The 12,478-nt window shown below is 42.3% G+C and overlaps 1 protein-coding gene across 11 annotated transcripts in view; it reads right to left on the minus strand.

Annotated features, from left to right (window-relative positions):
* The window catches only part of Plcb4 (phospholipase C beta 4), a 367,915-nt gene that overhangs the window by 290,426 nt on the left and 65,011 nt on the right, over positions 1-12,478 (minus strand). The gene's annotated exons all lie outside the window — the stretch shown is intronic.

Genomic DNA, 12,478 nt, shown 5'->3' on the forward strand with positions numbered 1-12,478 from the left:
CCTTCATTGGAGTACAAAAGGGCACTCTGTCACCCTCCCTGGACTCTCTTGCACAACTTTTCTTAAATGAGCTTATCCATGCACTCTGCCCACATTCTGACCTCTACAAAATATTCCTTTCAGGTCCCATGCCACATGTTCATTCTGCACTGCTGAGCAAGTACTCACTTTGAAAACACATGACAACTGGCATTTGCTTTACACCCTCTACTTAAGACAACACAGCACTTCATACATGTTAGGTCTCAGGAAGTGACAATGTTCAGAAAGGACAGTCTTGCCTCAGCTCAAGCTGGACTACAAAAGGCTTTTTGGTGGTTGAATAAGCAACTACATTCCTCGGGAACTTTTGAAAATTGGGTTTACATTTGCCAAAAGGAATCCCTACCCTTGCCTCTGGCAGAATGGGCATATGGCTCTCCATTGACATATACCTGTGGTTGTATATTTAAGACAGACTTCTTGGCTCTCCCAGTTCCTGTTCAGAAGGACCTAGCTAACTAGCATCCTGCCCTTTCTCACCTCCTCCTCTGCCATAGCTCAGGGCTTCCCTCCCTGCAGCTACTGACCCTCCTATAACTATTCTCGCTTCTCTTGCGGATAACCCTCTGCCATGCCCAGTCTGCTTTTTTTAATTTAAAATATGTATTTTTCATTTTACATACCAACCCCAGTTCCCCCTCCTTCCCCTTCTCGTATCCCTTACCTCTACCCCTTTCAACTCCCCATCCAGTCCTCAGAGAGGATAAAGCCTTCCTTGGGGAGTCAACAAAGTCTGGCATAGCAAGGTGAGGCAGGACCAACCCTCCCCCCATATCAAGGCTGAGCCAGATATCCCACCATAGGAAATGAGCTCCAAAAAGCCTGTTCATGAACATGGGATAGGCCCTGGTGCCACTACCTGTCGACCCCCACCCACCCACTCCCAACAGATCAAGCCACATAACTGTTACCCACATTAAGAGGGCCTAGTTTGGTCCCATTCAGGTTCCCTAGCTATCAGTTCATAGTCTGTGAATTCCCACTGGCTTGGGTCAGCTGTCTCTGTGGTTTTCCCCATCATGATTTGACCCCCCCCCCTTGTTCATATGATCCCTCCTCGATCTCTTCAACTAAACACAAGGAGCTCAGCCCAGTGCTTCCATCAGTTACTGGATGTAGGCTCTATGATGACGATTAGGGTAGTCATTATTCTGATTCAAGGGGAATGCCCATTCAGACCCCTTTCCACTATTGCTTTGAGTCTTAGCTGGAGTCATCCTTGTGGATTACTGAGAATGTCTCTAGCACCATGTTTCTCCCTAACCCCATAATGGCTTCCTCTATCAAGATATCTCTTTCACTGCTCTCCCCCTATGCATCCCTCCCCCAACTCCTTCTTGATCCCTCAAGTTCCCATCCCCCACCCTCTCCACTTGTACTCCCCCTCACAGTTTACCCAGTTGGTACTTTTATACAGTGTTGTATTACTCAAAGGTAAAAAACAATGATACCTTGAAATTTGCAGGCCAAATGGATAGAATAGGGAAAAAAAAAAAAAAAAAAAAAAAAAAAACATCCTGAGTGAAGTAACCAGAAATTTAAACATGGTATGTACTCACTCACAAGTGGATATTAGATGTTAAACAATCTGCTTTTTTTCCTTCCTTTCTTTCTTTCCGCTCTAGACTCTTCCAGATGTGTCTGGTGGTTCTCTCTCTTAGCCACAATACCTACCCTCCAATCATGGAGGGGCCATTTCAGTGGTTTCTTTCCTGTGCCCCTCGCATTACAATGCACAATTACTAATTTACTTATTTTAATGACAATAAGTAAACCAAAGCAATACTATCCCCTCTTTGTCTAAGTTACCTGAAAACAGAAACTAAAACCCCCTAAGAATTCTGAGCATCATCTTTGAAAAAGACAGAATCACAGTTACTTCTGACTCCATGTTTCTGTGTTCTCACTGCCATTTTGATTCATGCACTAATGTTCTCTTTAGACAAACAGCATGCCACAGAAAAACAAAGCTTACACCCAGGCTTATCTCCTAAGAATGGGATCACAAGTACGTGACATCCAAAATCACAATCAAACCAATATTAGGCATATAGTCAAATATGTCACTGGCTTGGGACAATAACTGGAAATGGAAAGGGCAGTTCAGGGCTTCTGGTCATCACAAACATCTCAGGGTAAGGACAAGGAACCACAGAATGACAGAAGCAAAATAAAAACTATGGCTTTTAGTCAGCCACTTACATTCCAAGCAGGAATCTCTGCTATATATCAAAACACCATGCTTCCTCCATCTATATGTACTACGTCTCACCACTGAATCACCACTACCAACAGCAGAGCTGTTCTGGTAGAAGCTTCACCTCAGCCCCTGGCATCCATATATCCAAAAAGTTGGGATGTTGTAGTAGAAGCTTCACCTAAGCCCCTGTCATACATGTACTCAAAGAGTTTAGAATGTTCTGGTAGAAGTTCCACACCCCAAGAAACTATGTCCTTATATCCCTCAAAAGAGAGGAGGACTCCAAACCCATATAAGTATTCCCTCTATTAATCCTTTCTTTTGCAAGGTAATTACCTCCTATGCTTAACAGGCAGAAATAACAAATACTTGTGAGTGCCCAACTCAGAAGAGGATAGCCACATTCCTTTGTTTTCTAGCATAGGTAGAACCTACAGCTCCTCTCAGGAAGTGACATCCGTACTTAGAACTGAGAAATCAGTTAGAAGTTGCCAGGTAGACCAAAGCAGGAAATGAAAAGAGTTTGTTTTCTCAAGGGCAGGGAAGGACAGGGGAAAAAGGAAGAAAAGGGTGGCAGTATGGTGGTGCATGCCTGCCATCCCAGCTCTTGAAAGGCTGAGGCAGGAGGATGCCAACTTCAAAGACAGAGGGGGAATCATAAGGGGACAGTGTCTTGAAAAAATTAAGGAAAGAAGGAAGGGATGAAGTGAGGGGACAGTTACATTTGAGAAACTTAAAATACTAATAATAGTGATGATGACGACAACGACAAGGACGAGGATGACACTAGAAATGGAAGGAAGAAAGTGGCTTCAGGAGAGGTAGAAGTCAGAAGATAAGTCAGGCAGAACTGTCTGGTCCAGGGTAAGGAATGTTGAGTTTGATGGGCAGGAGGTGAGATAATCCTCAGTGTGCAAATAACCCTGTGCCTCAGCAACAGCAATCATGGTTCATTTGAAACAACATGCCTACCATAAGCCCCTTACAAAACCCTCAACAGCACACACTTGCACTTCTCAACCACAGATGACTATGGGCCAGACAAAATAAACATTGAGTGTCTCTTGGGAGCATTTAAACTAAGATACAGTGGTCACAAACAGTTGGTGATTAACATTTAACTACAGGTTTTCAGAGTGGGGAATAATGGGTACTAAGGGACATGGCAGACTAGGTGCCAAAAAGTGTGTGTGGGGGATTGAAAATTAAATGGCATTCTTCCTGTTCAGACAGAATTCTATTTTCCCTCTTCTCAAACCTGGCCCTATGGCTGGGTTGACCTACAGAATGCAGTAGGACTTGTCATGCAGGTCTCCTAAGTCCCATTCTTAAGGACCTTAGTGACTTCCACTTTTGCATTGACTATGCCACCTCGGCCCTCCCCCCCCCCCCACACACACACACACAACCTTGCACCTAGTCCTGATACTGTGAGAAGCCAAATCCACATGGAGGTGCTCCAGCTGACATCCTCACTCAATTCAAGAGCTCATGCTCTGTAAGACATCTCAAACATTCCTAACCTCAAGGAGCTGCAACCCAGTCTCACACAGAGCAGTGCTGCCCAGCCCACAGACTCCTGAAATGGTGGTGGTTGTTTCAAGCCAGTAAGTTTTGGTGTATTCTGTTGCACCAAAAGAGAGCTAAGGCAATGAAAGATCAGAACAACAAACAAAAAGAGGAAGGACTAAAACAGACAGAGTACCTGCAGGACAAGGAGCCTGAGCACAATTCTAGAATTTGGCACTTAATTTCCAGGAGATCTGATCAAGTTGGGGTTCTTAGTCTCATTAATAAAAGAGAAATGGACTCAAAAGTAAGCTCAAAGACCTTTATACTAGAGTTGAAAAGAAAATCCCCAAGGCAAGGAAGCTATAAATTGCACCAGGTGCCTGGGAGAGAAAAATGGAGAAAATAAAGAGAGAAGGAGTCCATGCTGTTTGACTTACACCAGCATGGAAGTCAGGCACAGGGGAGGAAAAACTCAGAGGAGGACTATTGGAAGCCCAAGGTACCAGTTAAAGCATATTCAGGCTCTAGTGAACATCAGCAAGAAAAAGAAAAGAAATAAAAAAATTGCTGATCTTCCCAAAGCCCCCAGTTTGACTTGAGCACCCGGTTCAGGTGGTTCACAATAACTCCAGCTCTAGGGGATCCAACAGCATTTTCCTGCCTTCAAGGCTGGATGCACCCATGCATGCACACACACCAGACAGACACACATCAGACAGCTACAAGAGGACAATGTTTCCCACAAAATTTCCAAAGATTGATTTAAGCACTGCTTTCAGTTTGCTTACATTTCTTAGTATCTTTTCAGAGTGTGTATAATCCATATTATCTTAAGTGATAATGATTGCTAAGGATTAGATTACCATTTTACCCGTGGCCTCAAGTCCAGGCATTCCTCCAAAGGCCACTGGGCTAGAGCTAATCATGTCTCACTCCATCTCAAAACCGTCAGGAAACCCCATAGCCCCCAGTCTCTCCTTTGTCTTCCTGCCAAGCTCACTTCTGCCCTTCAAAGAGCAACCCTGGGAAACTTCCTGTCACTCACTAACCTCTTTGCCTTTTCCTGCCAGACTTCAGTATACCCTCACTCACTTAAATACACATATATCCAACTGTATGCTATAATTTTAAAATCCATGCGATAATTAATGATGAGCTTAGACTTCTACTTTCCCACCATATTGTGATTTCCTTGAAAGCACACATCAAGTACAATTCACTCCTGAATCCATAGTGAGTCATGAGGGTCCCTGCAGAATAACCTGTTCTGTTGTAGAGACTTTTTCCAAGGTTCTTGGAATGCTTTCCACAGCAACTTTTAAAAACTCTCAACAAGTAGATTATAGCTCACTAGAGGGGTGGGAAATTTTAGGAACTAAAGAGGAAAATACATACTTTACCTAGAATTAGAACACAGGAGATAAATCTGAAATTTCCAGATGGAGACAGACTCAATGTATCCTTCTGTTTCCTTGCATTACGTATTTTCCATCTTATACGGTTAAGTACACTATAATTAGTTTTACACATGGTCATAATAAGGCAGTTTCTCATTTTCAATTTACTGCTCATATAGGATTTCCAGTAGAGCAGAAAAGAAAACATTCTAATTACAACTGAAGGTACCTGTTTCAAATACATTTTGGAGGAAGTACTTCTTATGGTAAGACATCATACATGCTGAGGATTCTTGGGACTCTAGGACAGCTTAGGCTTCATTATCCTATTTCTTCATAATGTCTCTGGCTTTTGCATTTCGCCCTAGTGTTTAGGAAACAAAAGACTCAGAGATGGTACTTCAACCAGAATTCCAGCAGGAAGATGGGAACTTGAATACACAAGTTGTGGGTGGGGGTAATATGGAGTGATTTACCAGGTATGGCAGAGTTTAGGAAGCTAATCAGGGAGCATGACCATTCTTTAGGTCTGAAGGAGAGCAGAGGTGTAGGCATCCACAAAACATAGCTGTAGCAGAGAGCCACATGATAGATTCTACAGCTTCCATGAGGGAGATGCATTTTTCATCTATCAGCATGCCGGTAAGACATCTGAGGGAGCAAGCACCCTAATCTAACACCTTTCACCTCATTAATCCCCTCTAGAACCTGCCAGAATTCCATGGATGTAGAAATTAACACCTAGCCTAAGGAACTGGAGAGAATAACTCTGGAGAATCAGATGAGGAATATCCTATATTGTCAGTCTCGCTCTTCACTTGGAAGAGCACTATGCATACAAGTGTAAAACCCTGCACAGGTGTTTAGCATATGGAAACAGCAGGTACCTAGCAGCTTGCTCATATTTCTTTTTTGTTGAGTGTGCATGCTAGTGACCCACCCAGGTCCCTTTAACTTCCCAGTGGCTCGGATTCCCCTTGTGGAAGACATGTTATTCTAAGAGCTAACATTCTCCTGTCAGTGGCCCTTTCAGCTACAAATGCCAGTATTAAAGCTTTCAAAAGTCCTGAGACCACAATCAGAGGTTGGTAAACAAACAGCAGGACCCTACTGCCAGTCCAACAACTTAGAACATTATGCTATTTCCTAAAAGTCCCAGCACACAGGAAGCCACCTACCCACAGTGGTATCAGTTACTTAGCCCTATCTATGGTTGCCCCTCCTGAGTACTATTTATACTCCCAAGTTTGACTCAAACCAGTTTTAGAAGACACCAAGCTGAGGTAATATCTATAGTGTTTACTCTGAAGTGAAGAAAAGCATGCCCAATGTGGAACCAGAAAATCAGACTTCTCAACAATTACCTGGCTTCGGCCTAGCTCCGCAGCGAGCAGAGATGACAAGCCAGGATTCAGCTTTTTCAACTATCCTGTACACTCTCATAAGACGATCATCATAAGACGATCTCTAAGTTCTAGTCCAACTCCAAGTTTACTAAAACTTACTAGAGAAACAGAAATGCTGAGGTTGAAGTACAAACTGTCACAAAACTCCATTCTTTGCAGTAATTTCTAAAACTTAAATTTAAATACACACAGAGAGACAGAGACAGAGACAGAGAGAGAGAGGGGGGGGCTGATAGACTGACTTTTGGATGGCTGTAAAATAAATTTTAGAAATTAAGATTTTGCCTATCAGTCAAATAGCAATTAGATGTGATTCTTCAATCAAATTTTTTAGATTTGACAATGTAAATAAATAATAATCTTCACTCATGAAGCTCCCAAAAAACATCTCTTGACAATCTTTTTGTTGTCTTGTGGCTGGAGATAAACTCAGGGTCTAACTTGTACCAAAGAATTACTATGCCACTGAAGTCCAACACTGGCACTACTGACAATTTTTAATCCCCTTTACATTGGGTTTGGTTTGGGTATTTTGTAGTTTTCTGGTATTTGGGAGAATCCAGCCCAGGTCCCCCTACATAATAAGCAGGTATTCTCTCAGTGCACAAGGTGAAGAAATGGGAGGTTTAGGCTTATCTGCATCATTCTCCCAATGTCTTCCTACTGTAGTATTCCTTCTTAAAGTAAAACAGAATATAGAAACCTCAAAGCCTATAAATTTCAAGTATTTCAGTTCTGGTCTTGGACTTTATTACACTTTGCCCAGTGCATTGTTCTGCAGCAATGCCTATCAGCCTATCTACTCCCTGGCACAGCTGCTGATCCTAAGCATCCAAAAACTAATCCTTAAAATGGAAGCTTCGGTGCTGGACATAAACAGTGGCATATGATGACATATTCCATTTTAGCTCTTGAATTTAAAACAACAGCAGAGATCATTCCAGTGACTGCTCAAAAGCTTGACAGGTGATCAAGACATGTTAGTACTATTTGAAAACATATTACAAGCCAACTGAATGCAAGTATAAAAGTTGGGGAGAGAGGCAGAAATGATTACATGGGATTCCAAAGATCCTTCACTTGCCTTCTTAGCCAGCTCACTCACAACCAAAGTACCATGAATAACTACATGGGAAGTCAGAAAACAACATAGAATTTTCTGAAATTTCTTCAGGGGCTGTGGGGCCTCTTCCTCCTAGTCCTGGGATGCAAGAGACTGTGAGTGTTTTAGAAACAGAGGAGACAGCATGGGAACCAAGAAGAAGTTCTAAATTTGTACTTTATAGGCACGTTATCTGAAAAATGGTTTCCTTCTAACTTTCTCCAACATAAAGGATGGTGCACTGTTTCTCTGTGATAATTAAGGAGAGGGGGGAAATATGAGGTCATACAATATCATCTGCCAAAGTTACATGTTAAAGTATCACAATTATACATTTGAACAAAGTACAAGTACTAATTTTATGTACATAAAAATCCTAAAATTGCTGAAACTATTAGATTACCAAGAAAAAAAAAAACATTAAATTACTTTGGAAGTGTTAACACGAGTAACCCTGATCTGCCTAATTACTGACATCAGTAGTTCTCAAAGCTGGCTTCATAACAGGATTGCCTCGGAGCCTAGAAATTCCAAGTGCCAGGACATACATAACCAAGACCAATCTAAACATCTCTTTCAATCGATCAATAGCAACAATATTATTTGAGGAGCTATTCCTGTGACACTGGCATGCAGACAAAATTGAGAACTGACCTGGATTAAGCTAAATTAATGCCAATGAGACTTGAAACCAATGACCCCCCCCCTTTGCCCTTCCCCTCACATTCACTCATCTTCTTAGCATGAAGCTCTGTCTCCTCCACCCTTGTCTATCTGAAACTGCCATTCCAGCCACCCTTAGAATTGATACTGATACCTACAAAGGGATAAATATGACCAAGGAAGAAGCATCATCAAGTGTGAGCATTTAAGCCACACACATCAAGGAAAATGGTATTCAGGGTATGTTTACTGGAAAGGCCCATCCAGTAAAAAAGAAGCTGCCTGACTGAGAGCTGGCTATACACTGCCATCAACACACTCAGCTTAGGCCCCTTTCCAGTTGTGGTATCATTCAAACATTCATCCACTCACTTAAATGTTTACTAGCCATGTATCTTGGTCCTGCATAACTTTGAATTTACAAGTATGTAGGGACAACAAAATTTAAAGAGTAACTCTAAGTCAGAAACATAGAAGCACATGCAAAGCAAACTAGGAAATCCATCACATGGGAACATTACCTGTGGGGAAAGGGTAGAAAGGTAGACACTCCAGACTGCAGCAATGATATAAGCAAAGACCTATGAGAGCAAAAATGTGCACTCAGGAAGCTGAAATCAGGACAAGAGAAGGGAGGCCAGAGGTCAGGGCTGTGAGACCCTACAGGGCAACATCAGGAAGAAATGTGGTCCCTCCCTGCCCTGCCCCAAGACTGGGCTTCACCATGCTACTGACAGATTAGGTGACTTTTTGTACAAGAGACTATTCTGAGCATGTAGGATGTTTACCAGTATCCTGAGTCTATTACTGAACAAAAGCAGCAACTTGTTTTACTTTGGGCTTGTCTGTCTGCCTGTTTATCTGTTTTATAGTCAGTAAAGTATGACACAGTAGTAGCCTCAAATGTCAAAATGTTCCCAGGTAACACACATGGGGGAGGGACTAGGCTCTGCCCCAAATTATATGACAGACTTTGAAGATCCCCCATGGACGGTGTCATCCTTCCTGAGGAACAGAAAGGATGGGATGGAGGGGGGCCAGGTGGACAAGGGAGGATGGGAGGGTGAGGGAACTGGGAATGATATGTAAAACAAGCTTATTTCAAATTTAAATAAAAATCATTTAAAAAAATTTAAAAACTATGCTATGATTCCTGTATCCTAACATGTTCTTTTTATGAGAAACTAGACACATGGCTGGAAACAGGGGCACGGGCCTATAATGCTGCAATGTGGGCACTGTGGAGGCTGAGGAGACCTCACCTCCTTCTTACGTTCACTTCCGATGGGAGGTGATGTGGCACTCATATTTGCTGCTGAACATGTGCCTCTCTCGCTGTAGGCAAAGGTCCTTTTGTCAGTGTGCTAGTGCCAACTTCTTCACAATTTTCTACTTTTTTCTGTTTGTTTTATGATTATTAATTTTTTATATTTAAAATGGCCTGGGGCCCCACCAGCAATTAGAAGTAGTCCCAGGCCTGAAGCCTCATAATACTCAACATGGGTTCTATGTACTTCCCATCCACTAAATCCTAAGAATAAAGCAAAGAATACCTCGTTCCCACAAGCATGGCTAATACATGGGAATATATGACCCCCAAAGCTAAACACTAGAACGTGAGCTTTGTAAACACGGGTAGGGGAACATGACAAAGATAAAAAAGAGGATATCTATATTAATTCATCATTACTGATGGATAACAGAAGAAGTTAGTATTTATTGAGCCTTAATATATATCACATACTTTTCTAAGCAATTTATACATGTTACTTCATGTATCATCCAAACAGCTTTCATGCACAATGATGGTCCTAATTTCAAAGAAGAGAAAACAAAGGCCCAGTAAGATTAAATGAGAGACCAAAGATCCTATCTTAGTTAGGTTTCCATTGCTGTAATAAAACACCATGACCATATGCAACCCAAAAAGAGGGTTTATTTCACTTATACTTTCAGGTCATAATTTATCACTAAGAGATGTCAGGGCTAGACTCAAGGCACGAACCTCAAACAGAAACCAAAGAAGAAACAATAGAGAGACACTGGTTACTAGCTTGCTAGATCAGCCTATTTTCTTATAGCATCCAGCACTGCCCACAGTGACCTGGGCTCTCCCATATCAATGATCAATCAAAACTTGCCCATAGCCAAGTCTAGTGGGGACATTTTTCCAAACTGAGGGTCTCTCTTCCCAACTGACTCTAGCTTACATGAAGATAACGCAAAATTAGCCATCACAAATCCCACCACCAGGAGGTTGCAAAGGAGGGACCTGAACTGTGAACTCTAACTCAGAAGCTATACAGCCTTAAGTGCTCACACTCCTGGAAGGGGTGTTCTCACTTTTCCATTTGACAGGCGGAGTCACAAAGATTCTGTATCTCATTAGCAAGGACCCAAGAGAAGACTGGAACCCAGAGTTCAACATCCAGTATGATGTCTGACTCAACCTCTGGTTTGAAAGGATGCAAGAAAGGCAAATAACAGGAGGAAAGTGAAAAATAGGTTATCAGCAAGTCAACTGCAAGGTCAGAAGATGGAGAGAAAGGCAACAGCTAGACAGAAAGCAATGCTTGTGCTCATGTCCCCCCAGCAGCATCTCAGACCCGGAGTAGAAATCAGTCATGGCTCCTTGAACTATAAGAAATCATCAAGACAAGCTATTAATGTCACCCCAATGTGTCTTCTAATTTAATGTAATTTCATGCTGCTATGAACCAGCCAGAAGGCACACAGTTGAAGGGAAGAGGCTTGGAGACAGTGAGCTGCCATCCTAAGAATCCCTTGGAGAATATTTTCATCTAACATTGCCTTATTTTCTCATTTTAAACCAGCCCTCCTACGTTTTGATGGACATAATGAATGCTCCTAGTTAGTTCAGAGATACACTGAGCATGTTTTCCTTGTTTGGGATTCATATAATTTTCATATCTGATCTTACAATTTCTATTTATCCTGAGGGGGAAAAATGTTCCCTGCTCCCCAAATAGCTGCCTTTGTGCAAAGTCAACAAATATTTCTGACTGCTAATATACAAGATCAGATAAGTTTTCTCCTAAGCCAGAGAACTAAGCCATCACATGTGTACATGATCCGTGGGTATTGCAGAAAAACAATCCAAACACAGAAGGCATCTGCTGTGACTTCCCCCTACAGCACAAACACCTGCATGGGCTGACAAGCCTTCTGTAGCTGAAACTCCTCCTTGTGTCAACAGTTACTCATTTGCTTCAAGCCAGCTAGATGATACACTAATGAAAATAACTTACCTTCTAAACTCAGATGAAGAAGAAGCAAGGAGCATTCTAGAGTCTGCATGAAGCTAAAAGCTATGAATGTCTTTCTGGCCTGAGGAGTGTGGATGAGCTGCAAATCCCTGGAGACATGCACGTTTTCCCTTTGAAACCTCAAGCCCAGAACTTACTATCTGTGGCTTGCTATAATGCCTTAAATAGAGTTGGCTCATAAATGATCATGCTAAACAACACATTTTAAAAAAAAATCAATGAATAGTTCACACCCCACTAGAAGTCACACTTGTCAAAGACAATGAAGACACGCTGCAATACATCTTCCAATTGAGTGGTAACACGGGTATGAGAAACTCATCTCTTTCCAAGCTCTCCACCACTAAAAACATAATTTTATGTTGAAAATATAATACATAATGAATATTACAAGGAGAGATAAGAATAAAGCAGATTCAAACAAGAAGAGCCCTGAGGTCACTGATACCCCAGGCGAGCTTTATTAAATCATAGGCTGTAGGGAGCCATCCCTGCATTCTCCATTACAAGATGGCGCCTGCATCCAGCTGGCGTTGAGAGTAAACAAGTCAGTGCGCAGGTGCAGGGTGATTTTCCCTCCCTTGGCCTCTGCCTCTCCCGTGGCGTCATTTGGGCCGATGGGCTGCAGCCAATCAGGAGGTGACACGTCCGAGGCGAAGGTTGTAAACCTATATAAGGGTTGGGTTTTGGATGTTTGGGGTCTCCGCTCTGTAAGCTTATGTTCTCCCTCTCAAGATGCATTAAAGCTTTACTGCAGAAGGATCCTGAGTGTGCCGCGTCGTTCTTGCTGGCGAGACGGTAGCACGGGACATTAGGCAATATATCACCACACAAATCTTCACATCTATGTATAAAACACGATTGTCCCA

The sequence above is a fragment of the Phodopus roborovskii genome, unplaced genomic scaffold (assembly GCF_943737965.1).
Source record: "Phodopus roborovskii unplaced genomic scaffold, PHOROB, whole genome shotgun sequence".
Classification (NCBI taxonomy): Eukaryota; Metazoa; Chordata; class Mammalia; order Rodentia; family Cricetidae; genus Phodopus; species Phodopus roborovskii.